This window comes from Ambystoma mexicanum, chromosome 6q, assembly GCF_040938575.1.
Source record: "Ambystoma mexicanum isolate Mex_15411 chromosome 6q, UKY_AmexF1_1, whole genome shotgun sequence".
NCBI lineage: Eukaryota > Metazoa > Chordata > Amphibia > Caudata > Ambystomatidae > Ambystoma > Ambystoma mexicanum.
This window is the reverse complement of record NC_090937.1, coordinates 1,646,804,916-1,646,829,718: the sequence shown is the minus strand read 5'-3', so window position 1 is coordinate 1,646,829,718 and position 24,803 is coordinate 1,646,804,916. Positions and strand designations below refer to the sequence as shown.

The window sequence follows — 24,803 nt, the reverse complement described above, 5'->3', positions numbered from 1 at the left end:
ACTCAAATCCCACGCACTTTCAGTGCAAACTATTTGGGGTACAATCTCACTGCTCAAAACTCAACTAAAGCATGGACAGATTTGATTAAAAATAAGTCGCGCCCCTTATTGTCCCAACTAAAAAGGATTTACTCAAAATACTGCAAATTCTCATTAACACCTATGATTGATTTTTTGATGTTAAAAATCGAAAGTGTCATTTTGTATTCCTTGGATATGTGCCTATGTGATATGAGTGCAATTTTAGACTCCACACAGGGTTCACTGATAAAATCTGCCATGCACCTCCCAATGTCCATACCAAATGCAGTAATACGTCATGAGTTTGGGTTGGTTGCACTTTCTGGACACTGGAAATGGCGACAACTGTCGGGCTATGTAAAGATCCATTTCCCTCCAAAGAATTCATTATACGAAGATCTGAAAAGTATGTTGGACTCTTCTTCTTCAGCTTCCTTTATCAAATACCACCTGAATGTGCAGCATCTTTTAAATTCTTTATGTATTACTATTGAAGATGTCCATCAGTGTCCAGGTTTTGCCAAAAAGAAGTCTTTGAACAGGATTGGCTCCTTAAAATAGAAAGAATATCCACATATAAAATGTACAAAGAGTATGGTGCATTCCTTAAACAACGCATTCCTAGATTTGATTATGTTGTTTTATTTCCATGTAACCACACCAGACAAGCGTACATATGGTACATACTGAACTTATATCACACTAGGGAAAGGACTGCCAATTGGACCAACAAAGGGGAACCTAACGATATTAAATGTCATTTCCCCTCATGTAACGAGCCCATTGAGACCATGAAACACCTCATTCTTGAGTGCCCACACTTTAAATCAATGAAGACTAATAGACTCTTGAAATTTGTAAATATTGAATATGAGGACTGTCTGCAATTTCTTTGGGTGCGAATGATGCAAGGTACGCATAAACCCTTGATATTTGAATTGGTTAGTCTGTGCAAGCATATTGAAAAAGAGCTTCTCAGTTTTAAGAATTAGTAGAGATAAAGTGTCTGATGTGCTATCCTCTATCCTAAATTGTGCAATAATAGTATGTAAAGTGTATCCATTGTAAATGTAAATGTAAATATTTTCTTGTTTTTATTAAATTTTGCTTTGTCAAGGTTCTACATTTTGTAACTGAACCATAAACAAATAAAAAAAATTTAAAAACGGACACGTCCTTCAGGGTGTCAGTACTGGGAAACTGTTTTTCCCTTAGTCATAGACTATGTTGCTATTTTTTGGTAACTTTTTATCTATGTGCCTTACTGTACAGCACATAGGGGTCCTTTTGTTTTGCGGCTCTAGCCACCCTCTAAGGATTTTTTGGTGTTTGTACAAGTGTGCCAAGGACAAACTGGTGGCAGCAGTTTATTATTAAAGAATTTTTACTTTGTTTTTATGGACCATACCACATTCTCCGCATTTGGCCCAAGACTGTGGCCAGTGCCGAACATGGCTGTGCTACAAAGTCTTTTGTTCTGTCCTTTGGTCATTTTGTCCATTTGGCTTCCCCAGGTCGAGAGACCCGGGTATTCCTTATTTGGGCATGCAGCCTTCTGCAAAATAAACTGCAGCTTCTGCATCTTCCGCGGGCTTCCTGCATGTCACGTGTGCTAGTGCCCAGGAAGAGGGTTGGGACTGTCTGGTCCCAATCCACATTACTGGTGCCAGTATGCCTGGTAGCCATGAATGACTGGAACCACAGTGGGCCACGATTGGCCCACATCTGGCGTGCATGCAGGAGAGCAGATCTTCCATTGGCTATCTGAGATTTGAGCGCGAACTGGATCTTGGATAAGAGAAGGGGGTCTGCATCCATTCCAGGTTGATCTACTGAGGTTCACACTGAACTTCATAAGTAGCCAATAATCCTTAACAAGAAAGTAGACTTGAGGAACCGCTGGTGACGTGCTAGGAACATTTGGCACCCTGACCCTGCGGTTGTCCCTTCGAACCCCTGTTTCTTCATTGAACCATGAAGGCCTGCAAGGGCGCTTCACCCCTTTGGAGTAGTGGGAACATTTACTCTTGGCTTCTCCTACTTACCCTCGCAAAGAGCGTCTTTGGAAGTGTTCCTGGGCCATACAGTGAACTGTAGAGCTGTAAACAGGGTATCGCACAGGTCTGAGACCATCCCGAGTTGAGACTCGAGACTTGGTGAATCACTAGCTTGTGGTCCTGGGCCCTCTGCCAATTGTCCTAGCTCTTCTGGGTTACGATTTACGAGAGTGCGCCACGCTGCAAGCATTTGTGGTCCCTGTGTCGTCCCGCTGTGGTGACCATCACTGACAATGCCTGCAGTTCTTATCTACCGTGTCCTGAGATGTGCTGCACCAGAACTATCCTTCTTCTTCCGAGGGATGAGAAAAAGCGAACATCCCGCCATGGACAATCGTCCCATAGCGCAGCCGCCGAGACCCAGAGCATCCTAAAACTTCAGGGTTACCACCTACAGGCAAAGTTGGCTAGACTGTCAAAGTTTGGTCCAGACTGTGTTGAGGGTCGGTGAGTACTTTCCTAACTTCCCGGTGACCCCCTGGCCCATCCATTCATTTTTACGCGCAAGTGTCCCTCAAACGATACTCACCTTGGCTGGGATAGCCTGCTCTCACCAGCTATTTCCGAACTACGAAAGTCACTCTATCCGCAAGGTTAGACCCTCCTCTAAGAATAGGAACTTATTCTTCATCGCCTCAAGGCCCTTCCTGAGCAGCTACAACCCCCTGAAGGGAACCTGCTTCCCGCTTTACGCACAACAGCGCGTTCTTCATGCACAACAGTATTTTGAACGCTAGGCTCCTCACTTCATAGGGCTGGACTACATAGGTTAGGGCGTGTTGCTGAAGGACTGCCTAAACTGATATATGTGCTAAACTAACCCCTTTCTGTTACGGGTTGTGGTTATTTTCCTCCCCCATCATCAGTACTTGGCTATTCGCCAAATTATATATATGTTAACTAGTGAATGATTGGGTGTGGTATTGTTTCTTCATAACTGTGGTTTAATTGTGTTTTGATTATAAAGGCCTATAATAAATGTATTTTTGACATACATCTGTCTAAGAGTAATCTGTGGAGTTTTACTGTTTGTGCTCATTGTGGCCTTCTGATCACTCTCACTACTCCTGAGACTTAGTCTTGACCGTCTGCCAAGCTACTGTAGATTGGTCTGGTTTGTCCAGAAGGTTCACCTGTTCTACTAAACTAGGGCAGCCTCCTAAATGTCTGCCCACCAGGTCAGAGTTTAGAAATCTATCTTAACATCAGGGGCCCCTCCTCGTTGGCCACGAGGCAGGCCATCAGGGTCATGGCCGGGCAACCTGATCAGTGCCACCACCACATGCGGCCCGGGATGGGCTGTTCTTTTTTCAGCCCAGACACACCTTGCACGCCGTCTGGGTCCTTGATAACACGGGCCCGTATGGTTTAGCCCCTTGGCAGGCGGACACCATCTATGCCTGCAGGGGCGCCGGGCTGCCTCTGGAATAAGAAGCTCGCCGCCTGGTTTATTCTCTGCAGGGGCTCTTCCACACGTCACACACTGCTATAGATGGATTAAGCCGTGGGAGGCTGCTTGAGGCAACAACACCCCAGGTAAGTATTTTTCCTTTATTTCTCTGCTTCTCTCTCCTTCAACTGTCTTTCTTAACTGTCCTTTTCTTTCAAATCCTCCTCGGAATTCTTTGTTCCCCCCCTGCCCAGCCCATTCTATTCTATTGTTCATTTCCTTTATGTTCCTTTACACATTCCATCCAGCCCCTTGGTGGGCTGGATGGTTTAATCCAAACACGCAGCACACACATAATAAATACACACTAAACATTGAATTCAATTCTTTCATTGCTCTGGTGTCTGCGTCTTTATTTCTAGGTATTCCCTTAGGGGACAAGCATGTAGCTGCAACTAGCAGGGCTCAAGGTGCCACAGGCTACATATGGCATCACTAAAGTATCATGATTGCCACCTGGATCTGGTAGTGCTCTATCAGAGATGCTTTTATTAACAGTGTTCTGGCTGCGTGTTTCTTAATCTTTTGCTTGGACTAGTCACTGCTTTTGATTGGGGCAATACAATCCCCTTTTCGTGGCCAATACTATGTTCGCAAGTAGAGCTTGAAAGAAGAATAAATCTCAATCAGGGCTCGATTAAATGATCTCTTAATTTAGCTGAGTCGCTGGCGCAGAAAACACCCATGTTGAGGAGCGAATCGGGTAACACAGTTGTTCCTCATGCTCTCCAACTCAATATCAGCATCACAATAATGTCATCAGAGCAGTAAGAAGAAGGGCCCAATCAAGAGAATGTGAAACTGCATGGACATGACGTCAAACTAGGGCCCTGTGGGGATCACTGTGCAAGCACAAACATGTATGCAACAGACTATGGAGTCCCTATTTAAGTGTTGGTGAGCAAAGCACATTGACGTTTAAACTGGACTCCCTTCACTGCAGATAGGAGCAGATGTAGCAAGTAAATAAATTGAGAAGCAATGAAAAAAAACAATGGAGTAACATTTGGCAAAGACATAGGGTGTGTAAAAGGTTACACACATCACATTAAACTCAAGCCAAGAGCCATGTCGTTAAAGCATAAAGCACAGACTGTTCCAATAATTGAAACAGAGTTTCAAGAATTACTGAACCAAAAGGTCACAGATGGCCTAATTGAGCTTGTAGTAGGAACAAAATGGCTCAGCGCAATGGTTCTTATAAACCTAACGGCATACACTGGTAACCTGGGACTGCACATAGACCTTCGCCGAGTAAATAATATCATTACAGAAAAGTCCCCACTACTGAAAATATCAGAATTAGTATTTGAGTAAAGAAAAACTACATATTTCACAAAGTTAGAGAAATGGAATGAATACCACAAAATACAAAAGTCCTCTAAGCGCTTGTCAGCATTCATTACTCCAATGACAGACTATCAGTTCAATAGAATAGCGCTTTGTCTGTGGTCTGGGGCGTCAGTATTCCAAGAAAGATCCACCACCTGTTACACAGCATCAGAAATTGTGGGTGGAAAATCAAAGATAGGAGACCGACCAAGTAACACGCTGTTAAACTGTTTCTTTATTAAAAATTAAACAAGGCCTTGTCTAAACCCTATGTCTATAGTGCGTACCTATTCTAAAAAAAAAAACAATGGGTGCACCTCAGAACATCATACAAAGAAAACTGTCCTGTGTCCAAACATATATAGCCTAGCATATATCCTACCACTATACAAGGAAACATAGCATACATTTCAAGCATAACAGGTATGGTTTCGCCCTGGAAGCGTGGTAGGGGTGGCTGATTTGCAGACCCCCTATCTTGAATTCTCCAATGTCTCTTCTGGCTTGGTACCAGTCTTTAAAGTATAAAAGAAAAGAGATTAATACTGATCAGTTCTGTCTATCAGTTCTGCAACCCTGTGTAGGGTGTTGGGATTCCCGGCGCGGCTTCAGCCTGTGGCTTTCCCAGCCTTCCTGATATCCCTATCTGCAACCCCCCAACCGCCTACATGGGTAATGGTATATGGCGTCTCCGCCTCCAGTTGGCGTAGAGCCCTCCTGTAGTCGACCTAATGTGAATCGACTGAAAAAGTCCAAATATTCTTGTTATTTTCCTTTCTGGTGTTCCACAGTAAAACAAAAAGGTTGTAGGTCTGGGAACCGCCGCATTACGCAGCATTCGAGTCCTTTCTCAGACACATCCATTATAGGGGGAATGGCCAGTAATAAGGTGACATTTACTCCCTGTTAAATAGTACTGCAGACGGGTGCACAGTGTTCTATTGGTGGATATGACCGGGTGCTCTTGGCCATCATGTGACTGTGAGAGTACGGCTCACAGACTTACTTTTGATGTGTCTGCAGGATAAATTCCCAATTAATATCAGGCATTTTAAGGATGAGGTCACTGTAAAGTATATGTTACAGCCCATCAAAAGTGCTCTGAGAGTTGCGAGTCCAGATAAGATTGTTAGTTTAGGAGTTTTTCAGCTGGTCAGTGAAACCTGCTGTGATGACCGAGAACTTAGGGATAAGTCTGCAGTAATGTGGTAGTCCCAGAAAGGATCTGAGTCCCCTTTTGGTCTTCGGGGAAGGTGTCAATCTCACTGTCATTACCATCTCGTTCTGATGCTGTATAAGGCTGTCTCCCACGAAATAGACAAGGTACTCAACAGTGTTTTGGGCTACATGGCATTTCGTTGGGTTGGCCTGCCGTCCCAATCTTCTTAATGCCCTAGTGATTTCATAAATGTGGTATAGAATTCCTCCCAACTACAAATGTGTAGGTAAGTGTGGTAATGATTTTGGAGTTTCCCAATCTCTCTATCAACTCATCTGTTTTTGGTAATGGATAATTATTGATGACCGAGATAGAATTAAGTCTTTGATAATCAATGCAAAACCACCAAGAACCATCTGGTTTGGCAATTAATACAATTGGGGAGAGCAGAGACTCTCAGACAGTTCTATCACTCCCAACCTTAACATATGATTGTTCTCTTCTTCTATAACCTTCCTTAACTGTTTTCCAGTGAGGTGTCCGGATATGGTGGAAAATCTGTGTAGCCCTTTCTGGCTCTAGAGAGAAGACCTCAGGATCTGATTTAGCAGATCATGGAAATTCTTTTTTTCTTGGGTTAGATTTCTGGCAATCAGGCTGGAACCAGACTCTGGCTCGGTCAGGAGGGTCGCCATTGTGACTGGCTCTGCTCGCCAGGGTCGGCTCTTCAAGCCTTGAGGAGAGTCACGTGGTAAATCTGGGTCTTTAGTCATCTGTCTGGTTCGAAATGAGGTAATTGAGTGGCCCATTGCTAGAGTATTGTAAGGGTGCAGAAGTATGAGTCATACACAGGATTGGCATATTTTTGGGCAAAGACTCTTATTAACACAAAAAGGGTTGGAAAAATGCCTCTCTGTCTTCCATGCATCAAAGTAAACTAATGAAAATATCAGCAAGTCTGAAAACAAACAGTCTGTCAAAAACCAACTTCTGCCCCTAACACTTACATTCTAAGATAACTGTGCAAGGGTACTCTCTACTAAATAGAAGAATGTTCTTGATGTTCTCGATAAACAGAAAAGATCCCATATTAGCTGGGAGTAAGGTGATAAAAATAAATGTTCAAAGACCACAAAGTTCAAAGAATGGGGTAGCATTCCTTTCCCCTAGAAGATCACAGATAAGGTGAAGTCTCTATATTTCCAGTCCTTAGATCCTATGGACTGGAGGTGCCCCTCTGCCAAGTTTCGATTTCACTTTATTAACCCCGGGGAATTTGAAACCTATGCCTTAATCTGCATGCTTCCCCACTCCATCTATTGGTAGGAACCACAACACGCCCCAAGGCATCCAACTACCAAAAAGTTTGACACACCCATACTGCCCATATCAACACGACTCTGTCAGAGGGATTCCCTGATCACCACGGATTATATTGTTCATGTCTTTTACTTCTTGATGTGTTCCTATGCTAGAGTTTTCTAGAAGGTTGTTTTCAGGTCAATGTTTTGAATTGCTATTACTTTTTGACTTTTGCATCACACCATTTCTGCCCCCCCTTTATTTTTATTTTTTTATTTTTTATTTTATTTTCATTTATTTATTTATTTTCCTTCCAATATATTTTTCATTATTATTGTATGGATATTGTCTATTATGTCTCTGTTACATTGATTCCTTCTGTTAATATTTAATAAATTAGTTTAAAAATAATGAATAAATAAAAGCTTCTTAATAAACTGCTTTCCAAGGTTCATCATTGCAACGCCATATCAAGTTTGGGGAAGATCAGACCAGGGGCCAACAGATAGCTGGTGAAGAAACATGCAAGGAGCAACACCAACCGCAGCGTTTCTACAGACACCAGGTAGGCCTGTGATTCCATGGCCCCAGTGGTAACCATGATTTATTACATATGTGGACACCTTGGGAGGGGCCGACTGTGCCTCAGAAAGGAAGATAGCAGTTAGAGGTGAGGACCATGTCCGGTTGGCGAACTAATAGAGAGGTTGAATTGAGGGGGTCTCGGGCAGAGGCGTAGACACAGTAGGGCCTGAGAAGGCAAGACCCACCCAAAATCTGGACATTCCCACTCAGCAGCGCTGTGCTGGTATTTACAGATGTTAATGCCACTGCGGTGGGGCCAACTGAATTAGCTTCAGGCCCCACTTGTCTGACAATCCTAGCTCTGTCTCTGGTGTCGGGGAAAAGCATTTAGAGCCAAGTGACAAGGTACACACAGAAAGCAGTGACGGGGTAATGAAGAACGCACGCCGGCTGAGGTGAGCGATGGATGCTGTCTGCAGCGGGTGAAAAGGAAGCTGATGAAGTACAGGGATTATGTGGAGGAATCAGGACGCTTCTCATGGATAGGAGGTATGTGGAGCATTAGTCTCTCAAGAGCAGCTCCATGGTACTCTCGCAAGACTTTGCCAGCATGAGCAACAGGGGCTATAAAAGGCAGAGAGAGCGGACCCAGGAGGTGGGCAGTCACAAACGCGGCGCTCATCCTGCTCACAGGGAACATTATATAATAACCTGCAGGATCCCCAAACTCAATACAAGAGACTCTAATATATTTGACTGTGAACCCCCGCTGTCCTTGCTGTACATGGTTCCAAAACCTTCTCACTATATTACTGCGTGAGGCTCATTGTTGCAAGACTATAACACTGGCCTTTTCCTGCCAGTTGTTGACGTATCTGTTTTCCCTTCATTATGCCTAGGTTTCTGCTTTCTGTAAGCCACGAGCAGCCTTTGCACCCTGTAACTAAGACACTTGGGTGTAACAGCGCCTCGATGCTGCTGGGCTGCAGTGCGCTTTACAAATACAAAAATTAAATGAATGCAATGTCCCATAAAAGACCGCCGTTGAGGCTAAACCTTCCCTCTAAAGAGAAAAGCGAGTTCTTCCACCCTTGAAGTTTTATATTCTATAGTAAAAGTGCACTGCTAATCATGTTTTATGTTTCAAGAGCTAATGGACCCTTCTATCTATGCGTAGTGGCCGCTGGGCCACCCCAGAACATCAGGAAAGGTGCAGAGCCCCCTTCTCTACGTCAAGGAAGCTCTGCACCCACACTTTAAGCCACGCCCCGGAAGCAACCCGCGAGGAAACGTAACCCGCCTTGCGTCACTGCGTAGCCTGTTAGCCGCGCCCCTAAAGCCTTTTACGTGTCGCATGCATTCTAGGCCCGCCCCCGAGGACACGTGCGTGTGGACGTGCCCAGAGTCGCCCCGCCCCTTCGACCGCTCCCATGATCGCTCTTTGTCTCACAGGCCACGCCCCCAACGCCCTCCAGCAGCTGTCAGTCTACGTGCGCCAAGAGAGGCGCGTGGTCTTTCCGGGCCCGCCCCTACTCATGAATGCTGACCACGCCCTAGCTGAAATTGTGAACTCTGCCAATCGCTGCTGTGTTGTGCTGCCTGGCTCCTCCCTGCTCAGTGATTGGCTTGCCGGCCCTGCTACTCTCTGTGTTTAGCTCTTAGTCTGCACCCACTGCAGTGATTGGTTCAGGAAGCGCCTTTCTCCGTTCTTGTCCCGCCTACTTCTAACGGATCACGGCCATGCCAATATGCTTGATCAGCAGACCACGCCCACTGCCTCTTGGCGTGCTCTCAGGTCCCGCCCTTTCCCTGTAGGTTTCCCTCTATAGCCCCGCCCCTCTGTTGTTTTCGTTCTCGTAGGCCCCGCCTCTCTTCCTCGTTTAGCTGGCCCACCTCCACGGTTTGCTCTTTTTTTCTTGGCCCCGCCCCCTGGCTGCAGGCTCCGCCTCTGCCCTGTATGTTTGCTCTCGCTAGGCCAGCCTCCCGCGGTTGGCACACGCCATGGCCACGCCCCCGGGGAAGCCACGCCCCCGGGAAGCCACGCCCCCGGGCCTGCTGGCAGTCAGCGCTCCGGCGACGGCGGCACACAATGGAGAGTGTCTGCCGCGGCGGGAGGAGCGAGCGGCGCCCAGGGGTGACAGCAGCCTGCCAGCCGCGCTTCAGCCGCACCGCCTGAGGTAGGCAGCGGGGGCCGTGAGCGCTCCCTGGACTGCCGTGGAGCCAGGGCAGCCTGAGATGGGGGTGGGGAGCGGGGGGGGCTCTGACCCGTGACCCCAGGGAGGGGTGTCCCGTGAGACAACAGTTCGCGGGTTTCTGGCCCATTGCAGGGGCTCCACACCCTGGGTGGTGGGGTGAGGGGCTCTGCATCTGTGCATAGAAACTCTGCCCCCCACCATATGTGGGTGTGTGAGAGTGGATGAGACCTCCTGCATATATCAGCGTGTGTGAGGGGCTCTGACCGCTTACATATATGGCTGTGTCAGGAGCTGGGACCCCATGCATGTGAGTGTGTCAGGAGCTGTGACCCCATGCATGTGAGTGTGTCAGGAACTATGTCCCCGTGCATGTGGGTGTGTCAGGAACTATGTCCCCATGCATGTGGGTGTGTCAGGAACTGTGTCCCGTGCATGTGAGTGTGTCAGGAACTGTGTCCCTGTGCATGTGGGTGTGTCAGGAGCTGGGACCCCATGCATGTGAGTGTGTCAGGAACTGTGACCCCGTGCATGTGAGTGTGTCAGGGAACTGTGTCCCTGTGCATGTGAGTGTGTCAGGAGCTGGGACCCCATGCATGTGAGTGTGTCAGGAACTGTGTCCCTGTGCATGTGAGTGTGACAGGAGCTGGGACCCTGTGCATGTGAGTGTGACAGGAGCTGGGACCCTGTGCATGTGAGCGTGACAGGAGCTGAACCCCATGCATGTGAGTGTGTCAGGAGCTGTGACCCCATGCATGTGAGTGTGTCAGGAGCTGTGACCCCATGCATGTGAGTGTGTCAGGAGCTGGGACCCCATGCATGTGAGTGTGTCAGGAACTGTGTCCCCGTGCATGTGGGTGTGTCTGGAACTGTGATCCCATGCATGTGAGTGTGTCAGGAACTGTGTCCCCGTGCATGTGGGTGTGTCTGGAACTGTGATCCTATGCATGTGAGTGTCAGTAACTGTGTCCCCGTGCATGTGAGTGTGTCAGGGAACTGTGTCCCTGTGCATGTGAGTGTGTCAGGAGCTGGGACCCCATGCATGTGAGTGTGTCAGGAACTGTGACCCCGTGCATGTGAGTGTGTCAGGGAACTGTGTCCCTGTGCATGTGAGTGTGTCAGGAGCTGGGACCCCATGCATGTGTGTGTCAGGAACTGTGTCCCTGTGCATGTGAGTGTGACAGGAGCTGGGACCCTGTGCATGTGAGTGTGACAGGAGCTGGGACCCTGTGCATGTGAGCGTGACAGGAGCTGAACCCCATGCATGTGAGTGTGTCAGGAGCTGTGACCCCATGCATGTGAGTGTGTCAGGAGCTGTGACCCCATGCATGTGAGTGTGTCAGGAGCTGGGACCCCATGCATGTGAGTGTGTCAGGAACTGTGTCCCCGTGCATGTGGGTGTGTCTGGAACTGTGATCCCATGCATGTGAGTGTGTCAGGAACTGTGTCCCCGTGCATGTGGGTGTGTCTGGAACTGTGATCCTATGCATGTGAGTGTCAGTAACTGTGTCCCCGTGCATGTGGGTGTGTCTGGAACTGTGATCCCATGCATGTGAGTGTGTCAGGAACTGTGTCCCCGTGCATGTGAGTGTGTCAGGAGCTGTGACCCCGTGCATGTGAGTGTGTCAGGAGCTGTGACCCCATGTCGGTGTGTGTCAGGAGCTGTGACCCCATGCATGTGAGCGTGACAGGAGCTGGGACCCCATGCATGTGAGTGTGTCAGGAACTGTGACCCTGTGCATGTGAGTGTGTCAGGGAACTGTGTCCCTGTGCATGTGAGTGTGTCAGGAGCTGGGACCCCATGCATGTGAGTGTGTCAGGAACTGTGTCCCCGTGCATGTGGGTGTGTCAGGAACTGTGTCCCCGTGCATGTGGGTGTGTCTGGAACTGTGATCCCATGCATGTGAGTGTGTCAGGAACTGTGTCCCTGTGCATGTGAGTGTGTCAGGAGCTGTGACCCCGTGCATGTGAGTGTGTCAGGAGCTGTGACCCCATGTCGGTGTGTGTCAGGAGCTGTGACCCCATGCATGTGAGCGTCAGGAGCTGTGACCCCATGCATGTGAGTGTGTCAGGAGCTGTGACCCCATGCATGTGAGTGTGTCAGGAGCTGTGACCCCGTGCATGTGAGTGTGTCGGGAGCTGTGACCCCGTGCACGCGAGTGTGTCGGGAGCTGTGACCCCGTGCACGCGAGTGTGTCGGGAGCTGTGACCCCGTGCACGCGAGTGTGTCGGGAGCTCTGTGCCCGTGCATGCGAGTGTGTCGGGAGCTGTGACCCTTGCATGTGAGTACTGGAGAAACCTCGCCATAAGAACTGTGAATCACCTCCGCTGGGTAATTGTGATTGAATTCTATCATTAATAAAAGCGTGCAGCGTGGGTCTGTGTACCATGTGTGGATGGCCGCCCCACTTCTATACGGTAGACCAGGTGAAACAATTAGCCCAGGACACTGATATGTGGCTATATGTTGCAAATAAACTAATACATATACTGGAAAGTTCCAGCTTAATTAAATAGTGTTTCATGACTTTACAAAAATCCAGGTGTGCTGCTAGGTCTGGAAAAGATCATGGGCTACGCTAATGTCTCAGAACTCGGGGCTAACTAGCCGTTTGTTTGTGGCCCCTGAAATTCCATGGTTATGTCAGGGATTTTGACCCCCTGCAAGTATGTGAATGTGAGGGCCAGTGCCTTTACTTATGGAAATGATGGACTTTGACCCATTGTATATGGGTTTTGGGGATAACTGTATATGTGGGAGTGAGGGACATGGACACACAGTATTTATTGTAGTGCGGGACGCTGACCAGCAGTACACAGGGTGTGAAATTGCTGGGAGCTATATAGTTCCTGCTTGTAGACTAGAGAAGTTTTGTTTGCTGGACGCCAACAGCTGCCAAGAGATATTTGAGTCCCAGTATCAGCTGGTGCCCTACAAACATGCCTGCGTGACATGACCTCTACGTGTTTTGGGAATGTGTATAGAAAGCACAGGATTTCGAAATTGCCTGGTTATAGCCAAGAGGAGCCTGGTTAGCTAGACAACAACAGCCTCCAGGAGCTACACTTGACACCCCGGCAAGTGGTGCCAAACACACACAGCTATGTGATGTTAACGGAGTAGCTTTAGGAATGTGTGTGCAGGAGAATCGTCATTTAAAGCATATTGTATAATACGCAAATGGACTAGGTTGAAGTTTGCATCTTAGGCACATGTGACCTTTGCTGCTTTGGGCTGACTCCAAGTTCCCCAGAGGTCGCTCCTGCCTAAATGCTGATGGCTGATACCCAGGAGCTGCCTTTTGCTCCTGGTCCACACATCCCAATGGACACAAAGTTAACCTCGTGTGTGACAGTTGGATTTCCGGCATGCCATGTACACGTTCCTGATTCTCTGGGGGTAACTCCTGCCAGCTGGGTTATGCCTTTCACCCAGGAGCTGCTTTTCACTCCAGCTCATCAACTCGTGACTGTGACCCGTGTGTGTGTAAAAGGAATGGAAGGGACACTGGTTCACTGTATGTAAGGTGAGGGAGTGAGACCCTCCTCTATATTGTGACCTACTGTGCATATGGGGGTGAGGTATGCCGTTTCACTGCACATACATGATGTGAGCGGCTCTAACCCCACTGTATAGGGTTTGTGTAGGTCGCTGTCCCACTGTTTATAAGGGGGATGGGAGCGTGAGGGGCTCTAACTCCTTGCATATATAAGGTGCGTGAGGGGATCTGACCCACCGTATAGCCGGGGTCATGTGGTCTGTGTTTATGCGAGCAGGAAGGGTTGGAGGGTGTAGGGGCCACCAGCTGCCCATGTATTTTGGAGTCTGAGGGCTCGATACTGCGCTATATGCGAGGTGGAAGCCATAAGGGAACGGTATAACCTGCATTCAGTGGTGTGAGAGAGTCTGGCCCCCTGTATGTAGGTCAAAGGTGACCTGCATGTTCTATATTAGTCTGTGGAACTCTGACGTGTGTTCAGGGAGTTTGAGGGTCGCTAACTCGCTGGATATGGGGGGTGTGAGGATGCTGGTGCTTCATTTATTTATTGAGCATTTGTAAGGCGCTTATACAGTAAGAACAATGTTGTTGCAAAGCGCCCAAAGAGCAAAGGGAAGGAAACGAGGGAAACGGCTAGACAATGTAATGTGCAAAATACAAAAAGGCGGTCCTACTAGGCTTCGTGAAGATTTGCACAAGTGCAGAGGGAGAGAAGGGACCGGGGGACAGGGGGGGGGGAGTGCTGGGGGATCCACAGAGTGGGGTGAAGTGCCGAGGCAGCAGGTAGTACAAGAGCCGGATTGCAATGCCAGGCAGTGCCCGCTAGATGGAAGAGGGGTCAGCAGCCCAGGCCAGGTGGTGCCCAAAGGGGTCAGCAGCCCAGGCCAGGTGGTGCCCAAAGGCAAGTGCAGAGGGAGAGAAGGGACCGGGGGACAGGGGGGGGGAGTGCTGGAGGATCCACTGAGTGGGGTGAAGCGCAGAGGCAACAGGTAGTGCAAGAGCCGATTGCAATGCCAGGCAGTGCCCACTAGATCGAAGAGGGGTCAGCAGCCCAAGTGCAGAGGGTGAGAGGGGGACCGGGAAGGGGGTGAGTGCTGGAGGATCCACAGAGTGGGGTCAAGCGCCGAGGCAACAGGTAGTGCAAGAGCCGATTGCAATGCCAGGCAGTGCCCACTAGATCGAAGAGGGGTCAGCAGCCCAGGTGGTGCCCGAAGGCAAGTGCAGGGTGAGAGAAGGGACCAGGGGACGGTGGGGGGGGGGGGTGCTGGAGGATCCACAGAGTGGGGTGAAGCGCAGAGGCAACAGGTAGTGCAAGAGCCGGACTGCGATGCCAGGCAGTGCCCACTAGATGGAAGAGGGGTCAGCAGCCCAGGTGGTGCCCGAAGGCAAGTGCAGAGAGAGAGAAAGGACGGGGGGGGAGTGCTGGAGGATCCACAGAGTGGGGTGAAGTGCCGAGGCAACAGGTAGTGCAAGAGCCGGATTGCAATGCCAGGCAGTGCCCGCTAGATGGAAGAGGGGTCAGCAGGCCAGGTGGTGCCGGAAGGCAAGTGCAGAGGGAGGGAAGGGGGTGAGTGCTGGAGGATCCACAGAGTGGGGTCAAGCGCCGAGGCAACAGGTAGTGCAAGAGCCGGATTGCGATGCCAGGCAGTGCCCACTAAACGGAAGAGGGGTCAGCAGCCCAGGCCAGGTGGGGCCAAAAGGCAAGTGCAGAGGGAGAGAAGGGACCGGGGGATGGGGGGGAGGGGTGGGAGTGCTGGAGGATCCACAGAGTGGGTTGAAGTGCCGAGGCAACAGGTAGTGCAAGAGCCGGATTGCAATGCCAGGCAGTGCCCACTAGATGGAAGAGGGGTCAGCAGCCCAGGCCAGGTGGTGCCCGAAGGCAAGTGCAGAGGGTGAGAGGGGGACCGGGAAGGGGGTGAGTGCTGGAGGATCCACAGAGTGGGGTCAAGCGCCGAGGCAACAGGTAGTGCAAGAGCCGATTGCAATGCCAGGCAGTGCCCACTAGATCGAAGAGGGGTCAGCAGCACAGGTGGTGCCCGAAGGCAAGTGCAGGGTGAGAGAAGGGACCAGGGGACGGGGGGGGGGGGGGGGGTGCTGGAGGATCCACAGAGTGGGGTGAAGCGCCGAGGCAACAGGTAGTGCAAGAGCCGGACTGCGATGCCAGGCAGTGCCCACTAGATGGAAGAGGGGTCAGCAGCCCAGGTGGTGCCCGAAGGCAAGTGCAGAGGGAGAGAAAGGACCGGGGGACGGGGGGGGGGGGGTGCTGGAGGATCCACAGAGTGGGGTGAAGCGCCGAGGCAACAGGTAGTGCAAGAGCCTGATTGCAATGCCAGGCAGTGCCCGCTAGATGGAAGAGGGGTCAGCAGGCCAGGTGGTGCCGGAAGGCAAGTGCAGAGGGAGGGAAGGGGGTGAGTGCTGGAGGATCCACAGAGTGGGGTCAAGCGCCGAGGCAACAAGTAGTGCAAGAGCCGGATTACAATGCCAGGCAGTGCCCACTAGATGGAAGTGGGGTCAGCAGCCCAGGCCAGGTGGTGCCCGAAGGCAAGTGCAGAGGGAGAGAAGGGACGGGGCCGGGGGTGCTGGAGGATCCACAGAGTGGGGTGAAGTGCCGAAGCAACAGGTAGTGCAAGAGCCGGATTGCAATGCCAGGCAGTGCCCACTAGACGGAAGAGGGGTCAGCAGCCCAGGCCAGGTGGTGCCCAAAGGCAAGTGCAGAGGGAGAGAAGGGGGACGGGGGGGGGGGGGTGCTGGAGGATCCACAGAGTGGGGTGAAGTGCCGAGGCAACAGGTAGTGCAAGAGCCGGATTGCGATGCCAGGCAGTGCCCACTAAACGGAGGAGGGGGCAGCAGTCCAGGCCAGGTGGTGCCCAAAGGCAAGTGCAGAGGGAGAGAAGGGACAGGGGAACGGGGGGGGGTGCTGGAGGATCCACAGAGTGGGGTGAAGTGCCGAGGCAACAGGTAGTGCAAGAGCCGGATTGCAATGCCAGGCAGTGCCCACTAAACGGAAGAGGGGTCAGCAGCCCAGGCCAGGTGGTGCCCGAAGGCAAGTGCAGGGGGAGGGCGGATGCTGCCGACGATAGGACTGGCGGCCAGGTCCCAGAAGGGCATACAAGCGCCCATGCCACATTTAGAAGGTGGCGAGGTCCTAGCTGCCACCATGTATTGTGTGGGGTGATCGTTTCTTACGCATGCTTTAGGGGGAGGGGAGGTCTGAAGAACCCTAGCTTCCCTGGACTCACCTCGCACGTGCAGCCCTGCCCCGCTGTATACAGGGGCTCTAGGGGGTAGCGGGGCAGACTCTTAGGCGTTCCTGGGGCGTGAGGTGGCAGAATACACTAGAGGTGGCGCGTGTCGCCCCTGTTTGTTGGGCGTTGTGGAGGCGTGGTGTGTGGGATTCTGCCCCCCTGCTCAGTAGTTTGGGAGGGGCAACAGGGAGGGGGCAGAGATGTGGGAAGCATTGACAGGCCTTCACCTTTTTTAATTGTTAGTTGGTGGGGTGAGTTGCACCAAACTCGCTCTACTTTTGTGGGCGCCGAACGGAGGCGCCCCGCGTAGGTGCAGGGGTGCGAGGGGTCCTGGCTTCAGTCTTTTGGGGGAAGTGTAGTGTGAAAGACACAGATAACCGCGCGTGGGTGATGTTTGGGCAGCACTGACCCTTGTGTGTGGACCGGGTGAGAGGGGCGAGGCGCCCAGGGGGCGCTGAAGCCCAGTGTCGGCTGCATGACGGGGCGTGCCAGCAGCGTGCAGGGGCACTCCTTGCCATGCATGGCGGGGATGTCGCGGGCACGGGCCTCGTGCATTCTGCGAAGTTTATCCAGAATTCGAAGCGTGTGCGGCTGTTCTGCAGAACACATGGAAACATCTGGATTTACTGTGGCAGGGACTAGAAGAGGGTGGCGGGGCCAGGGTGCACGCCTCTCCCACGGCGGCGGTGTACTCCTGTTCCCGCAGCCCCACCGTGGAGCTCGCAGTCTCCCCTTTGTGAGTGTGTGAGATATTGACAGCATCTCCCTCGTGCAGAACACCTGAAAACATCTGGGTTTATTGTGTCAGGGGCTGGAGGGGGTGGTGTGGCCTCTCGTTCAGGGCAATGCCTTCACGGTCGGTCACAGATTCGCCTGAGCCCCCGAAGTTCCCGAGCCGCCTTTGAGCCATTATTTATCTATTTAATAAGACATGTTGCTGTTCGTGCCACCTCGTTGCCGCTCCGGGAGAGCCGCAGAGGAAATCGGAGGGGGTGGGGTTTGTCGCTTCTTTGGTGGAAAAAGTTGTTCAGGCTTTCGCTTAGTAGTGCACCCCACGTTGCTCGGATTTACTTTCAAAGGACCCCACTTTGTATTCCAAGAGGTGGCATCCCTCCTGCCAGCGTATGCCAGTGTAAGCAGCTAGACCGCCTCTTAACAGGTGTGGGCAGTGCCACTCTCCGTGGCATGGGAGAGAAGTGCACTGGGTGACGCTGAACGTCTGGCATTCTCTGCCAGGGCAGTGACGCCCCTTGATCTCCACGGCACGGTCCAGGTGCAGCACTCTCAGCCTGTACAGACTGGCAGGGGACTGCCACGGCCATGTCACGCCCTGCACCCAGAATGCCACGTCTGCTGCGTTTTACACACTGCTGGCTGTTGGGATGCCACAGGGGCAGGCTGTCGCTGCCACCACAGCCGTCTATGTGCTGCCCCCCACCAGGGATGTCATATAGCCGAGAAATGCTGCCACGAAGATGTACATGCTGTAGTTTGTGATGGCATAGCTTTGGAATGCGGCTCTGTGATGCCATAGCTGGGGACTCGTGCCAGATGTGCTGCCATAGGATGGGACTCATGCCAGATGTGCTGTCATAGAATGGGAGCGCTGCCGGCTCTGTGATGCCATAGTTGGGCACTCGTGCCAGATGTGCTGTCCTAGAATGTTAGCGCTGCCGGCTATGTGATGCCATAGTTGGGGAGTCGTGCCAGATGTGCTGTGATAGAATGGGAGCGCTGCCGGCTCTGTGATGCCATAGTTGGGGAGTCGTGCCAGATGTGCTGTGATAGAATGGGAGCGCTGCCGGCTCTGTTATGCCATAGTTGGGGACTCGTGCCAGATGTGCTGCCATAGGATGGGACTCATGCCAGATGTGATGTCATAGAATGTTAGCGCTCCCGGCTCTGTGATGCCATAGTTGGGGACTCGTGCCAGATGTGCTGCCATAGGATGGGACTCATGCCAGATGTGCTGTCATAGAATGGGAGCGCTGCCGGCTCTGTGATGCCATAGTTGGGGACTTGTGCCAGATGTGCTGCCATAGGATGGGACTCATGCCAGATGTGCTGTCATAGAATGGGAGCGCTGCCGGCTCTGTTATGCCATAGTTGGGCACTCGTGCCAGATGTGCTGTCATAGAATGGGAGCGCTGCCGGCTCTGTGATGCCATAGTTGGGGAGTCATGCCAGATGTGCTGTGATAGAATGGGAGCGCTGCCGGCTCTGTTATGCCATAGTTGGGGAGTCGTGCCAGATGTGCTGTGATAGAATGGGAGCGCTGCCGGCTCTGTTATGCCATAGTTGGGGAGTCGTGCCAGGTGTGCTGTCATAGAATGGGAGCGCTGCCGGCTCTGTTATGCCATAGTTGGGGAGTCGTGCCAGATGTGCTGTTATAGAATGGGAGCGCTGCCGGCTCTGTTATGCCATAGTTTGCGACTCGTGCCTGATGTGCTGTCATAGGATGGGAGTGCTGCCGGCTCTGTGATGCCATAGTTGAGCACTCGTGCCAGGTGTGCTGTCATAGAATGGGAGCGCTGTCGGCTCTGTGATGCCATAGTTGGGCACTCGTGCCAGGTGTGCTGTCATAGAATGGGAGCGCTGCCGGCTCTGTGATGCCATAGTTGGGCACTCGTGCCAGGTGTGCTGTCATAGAATGGGAGCGCTGCCGGCTCTGTTATGCCATAGTTTGCGACTCGTGCCAGATGTGCTGTCATAGAATGGGAGCGCTGCTGGTTTTGTTATGCCATAGTTAGAAATGTGTGCCAGATGTGCTGGCAGGTCTGATGCCATAGTTTGGGAGTTGTGCCTGATGTGCTGTCATAGAATGGGAGTGCTGCCGGCTCTGTTATGCCATAGTTGGGGAGTCGTGCCAGATGTGCTGTCTTAAAATGGGAGCGCTGCCGGCTCTGTTATGCCATAGTTGGCGACTCGTGCCAGGTGTGCTGTCATAAGATGGGAGCGCTGCCGGCTCTGTGATCCCATAGTTGAGCACTCGTGCCAGATGTGCTGTCATAGAATGGGAGCGCTGCCGGCTCTGTGATGCCATAGTTGGGCACTCGTGCCAGATGTGCTGTCATAGAATGGGAGGGCTGCCGGCTCTGTGATGCCATAGTTGGGCACTCGTGCCAGATGTGCTGTCATAGAATGGGAGGGCTGCCGGCTCTGTGATGCCATAGTTGGGCACTCGTGCCAGGTGTGCTGCCATAGTTTGGGAGTTGTGCCAGATGTGCTGTCATAGGATGGGAGCGCTGCCGGCTCTGTGATGCCATAGTTGGGCACTCGTGCCAGATGTGCTGTCATAGCATGGAAGCGCTGCCGGCTCTGTGATGCCATAGTTGGGCACTCGTGCCAGGTGTGCTGCCATAGTTTGGGAGTTGTGCCAGATGTGCTGTCATAGGATGGGAGCGCTGCCGGCTCTGTGATGCCATAGTTGGGGAGTCGTGCCAGATGTGCTGTCATAGAATGGGAGCGCTGCCGGCTCTGTGATGCCATAGTTGGGCCCTCGTGCCAGGTGTGCTGTCATAGAATGGGAGCGCTGCCGGCTCTGTGATGCCATAGTTGGGCACTCGTACCAGATGTGCTGTCATAGAATGGAAGCGCTGCCGGCTCTGTGATGCCATAGTTGGGCACTCGTGCCAGGTGTGCTGTCATAGAATGGGAGCGCTGCCGGCTCTGTGATGCCATAGTTGGGCACTCGTGCCAGATGTGCTGTCATAGAATGGGAGGGCTGCCGGCTCTGTGATGCCATAGTTGGGCACTCGTGCCAGATGTGCTGTCATAGAATGGGAGCGCTGCCGGCTCTGTGATGCCATAGTTGGGCAATCGTGCCAGGTGTGCTGTCATAGAATGGGAGCGCTGCCGGCTCTGTGATGCCATAGTTGGGCACTCGTGCCAGATGTGCTGTCATAGAATGGAAGCGCTGCCGGCTCTGTGATGCCATAGTTGGGCACTCGTGCCAGATGTGCTGTCATAGAATGGGAGCACTGCCGCCTCTGTGATGCCATAGTTGGGCACTCGTGCCAGGTGTGCTGTCATAGAATGGGAGCGCTGCCGGCTCTGTGATGCCATAGTTGGGCACTCGTGCCAGATGTGCTGTGATAGAATGGGAGCGCTGCCGGCTCTGTGATGCCATAGTTGGGCACTCGTGCCAGATGTGCTGTCATAGCATGGAAGCGCTGCCGGCTCTGTGATGCCATAGTTGGGCACTCGTGCCAGGTGTGCTGCCATAGTTTGGGAGATGTGCCAGATGTGCTGTCATCGGATGAGAGCGCTGCCGGCTCTGGGAGCGCTGCCGGCTCTGTGATGCCATAGTTGGGCACTCGTGCCAGATGTGCTGTCATAGAATGGGAGGGCTGCCCGCTCTGTGATGCCATAGTTGGGCACTCGTGCCAGATGTGCTGTCATAGAATGGGAGCGCTGCCGCCTCTGTGATGCCATAGTTGGGGAGTCCTGCCAGATGTGCTGTGATAGAATGGGAGCGCTGCCGGCTCTGTGATGCCATAGTTGGGCACTCGTGCCAGGTGTGCTGTCATAGAATGGGAGCGCTGCCGGCTCTGTGATGCCATAGTTGGGCACTCGTGCCAGATGTGCTGTCATAGAATGGAAGCGCTGCCGGCTCTGTGATGCCATAGTTGGGCACTCGTGCCAGGTGTGCTGTCATAGAATGGGAGCGCTGCCGGCTCTGTGATGCCATAGTTGGGCACTCGTGCCAGATGTGCTGTCATAGAATGGGAGGGCTGCCGGCTCTGTGATGCCATAGTTGGGCACTCGTGCCAGATGTGCTGTGATAGAATGGGAGCGCTGCCTGCTCTGTGATGCCATAGTTGGGCACTCGTGCCAGGTGTGCTGTGATAGAATGGGAGCGCTGCAGGCTCTGTGATGCCATAGTTGGGCACTCGTACCAGATGTGCTGTGATAGAATGGAAGCGCTGCCGGCTCTGTGATGCCATAGTTGGGCACTCGTGCCAGGTGTGCTGTCATAGAATGGGAGCGCTGCCGGCTCTGTGATGCCATAGTTGGGCACTCGTGCCAGATGTGCTGTCATAGAATGGGAGCGCTGCCGGCTCTTTGATGCCATAGTTGGGCACTCGTGCCAGGTGTGCTGTCATAGAATGGGAGCGCTGCCGGCTCTGTGATGCCATAGTTGGGCACTCGTGCCAGGTGTGCTGTCATAGAATGGGAGCGCTGCCGGCTCTGTGATGCCATAGTTGGGCACTCGTGCCAGATGTGCTGTCATAGAATGGGAGCGCTGCCGGCTCTGTGATGCCATAGTTGGGCACTCGTGCCAGGTGTGCTGTCATAGAATGGGAGCGCTGCCGGCTCTGTGATGCCATAGTTGGGCACTCGTGCCAGATGTGCTGTCATAGAATGGGAGCGCTGCCGCCTCTGTGATGCCATAGTTGGGCACTCGTGCCAGATGTGCAGTCATGGGATGGGAGCACTGCCGGCTCTGTGATGCCATAGTTGGGCACTCGTGCCAGATGTGCTGTGATAGAATGGGAGCGCTGCCGGCTCTGTGATGCCATAGTTGGGCACTCGTGCCAGGTGTGCTGTCATAGGATGGGACTCGTGCCAGATGTGCAGTCATGGGATGGGAGCGCTGCCGGCTCTGTGATGCCATAGTTGGGCACTCGTGCCAGGTGTGCTGTCATAGGATGGGACTCGTGCCAGATGTGCAGTCATGGGATGGGAGCGCTGCCGGCTCTGTGATGCCATAGTTGTGCACTCGTGCCAGGTGTGCTGTCATGGGATGGGAGCGCTGCCGGCTCTGTGATGCCATAGTTGGGCACTCGTGCCAGGTGTGCCGTCATAGGATGGGACTCGTGCCAGATGTGCAGTCATGGGATGGGAGCGCTGCCGGCTCTGTGATGCCATAGTTGGGCACTCGTGCCAGGTGTGCTGTCATAGGTCTGCACTCGTGCCAGATGTGCAGTCATGGGATGGGAGCGCTGCCGGCTCTGTGATGCCATAGTTGGGCACTCGTGCCAGGTGTGCCGTCATAGGATGGGACTCGTGCCAGATGTGCAGTCATGGGATGGGAGCGCTGCCGGCTCTGTGATGCCATAGTTGGGCACTCGTACCAGATGTGATGTCATAGAATGGAAGCGCTGCCGGCTCTGTGATGCCATAGTTGGGCACTCGTGCCAGGTGTGCTGTCATAGAATGGGAGCGCTGCCGGCTCTGTGATGCCATAGTTGGGCACTCGTGCCAGATGTGCTGTGATAGAATGGGAGCGCTGCCGGCTCTGTGATGCCATAGTTGGGCACTCGTGCCAGGTGTGCTGTCCTAGGATGGGACTCGTGCCAGATGTGCAGTCATGGGATGGGAGCGCTGCCGGCTCTGTGATGCCATAGTTGTGCACTCGTGCCAGGTGTGCTGTCATAGGATGGGACTCGTGCCAGATGTGCAGTCATGGGATGGGAGCGCTGCCGGCTCTGTGATGCCATAGTTGGGCACTCGTGCCAGGTGTGCTGTCATAGGATGGGACTCGTGCCAGATGTGCAGTCATGGGATGGGAGCGCTGCCGGCTCTGTGATGCCATAGTTGGGCACTCGTGCCAGATGTGCAGTCATAGGATGGGACTCGTGCCAGGTGTGCTGTCATAGGATGGGACTCGTGCCAGGTGTGCTGTCATAGGATGGGACTCGTGCCAGATGTGCAGTCATGGGATGGGAGCGCTGCCGGCTCTGTGATGCCATAGTTGGCCACTCGTGCCAGATGTGCAGTCATGGGATGGGAGCGCTGCCGGCTCTGTGATGCCATAGTTGGGGAGTCGTGCCAGATGTGCAGTCATGGGATGGGAGCGCTGCCGGCTCTGTGATGCCATAGTTGGGCACTCGTGCCAGGTGTGCTGTCATAGGATGGGACTCGTGCCAGATGTGCAGTCATGGGATGGGAGCGCTGCCGGCTCTGTGATGCCATAGTTGGGCACTCGTGCCAGGTGTGCTGTCATAGGATGGGACTCGTGCCAGATGTGCAGTCATGGGATGGGAGTTCTGTCAGCCCTCTGTCCATCCTGTTGACTGCATGTTGCAGTGGCTTGCACAGCTTTCTCTTGCATGAACACACATGTAATCGCATGTGTAAATCCCCTCTCTGGCCAGTCTGTCCAGAATGACGAGGCCCCATGGCAGGCCAGCGCATGCGCTCTGTCAGCCTTTGTAGCTCTGAACTCTCACCAGTCCTACTTAGCATATTCGGTGGTGATGCATCACGGGAATTGTAGTCCAATTCATCGGGAGAGTCGCACGGAGCAGACCGTGTGGGACTGGGACGTGCAGGTGGCCGTGAGCAGCATCCAGGCGGCAGACTTGTTTGGGTGAAGTGTATTGCACATTGTGCATTTCTAAGAATCTGTGTGCAGTAACACTGGAAGACGTGCCAGCTCGCCGGTGTGGAATGCCTCAAACAGGCCGACTTGCACCCAGAAGCCCTGCCCCACGCGGCCTATTCGGGCATCACCCTATAGGCGGTGCCAGCCTGGTTGCCGATTCCTGCTGGGGAGTTTATGGCCACACCTGAGCTCGTTATATAGGGATCCAACCTTTGGCTCTCCAGATGTTTGGACTACAACTCCCGTCTCGGCCTATCCGCAGTAGCCAATGGTGAGGGATGGTGGGGTTTGTAGTCCAGCACACGTGGGGGCGCAGGTTGCAGGCCTCTTTAGGGCCCCTGCCCGGGGAGAACCGATTGCTGCCCCTGGCTAGTTGTGTAGCCTGAGGCTCACTGGGTTGAATCGCCTGCTGCCCTCCCTCCGGGGGTGGCACAGAACGCGCCGCCCAGGGTCCCTGCATATAGTGGGCGTGAGCAAGAATGGGTGAAGCGGCGGTTGCCGGAGCAGCGCTTCTTAAACGGAAAGGTCGCCCTCTTGGGTTGGGCTGCAGGCCCTGCTCTTGCTCCACGTGAGAGCTGGGCGCCAGCACACAGCCGAGGCAGGCTTCGTAGCGCTAGTGTGCAGGACCTCGGGCTCTCCCTTATGCGCCATGAACCGTCTGGAATGTCTGGCACTCGCCACCCAGGCTCT

General features: G+C 52.9%; 1 protein-coding gene across 1 annotated transcript in view; it reads left to right on the top strand.

Moving 5' to 3' along the window:
* Window positions 1-9,884: 9,884 nt before the first annotated feature.
* LOC138516970 (rho-related BTB domain-containing protein 2-like) overlaps window positions 9,885-24,803 on the top strand; it is a 601,113-nt gene continuing 586,194 nt past the window's right edge. Inside the window, exon 1 of the mRNA XM_069632455.1 lies at window positions 9,885-10,023. The gene's annotated coding sequence lies outside the window, so the exon portion shown is untranslated. The remainder of the gene's footprint in view (window positions 10,024-24,803) is intronic.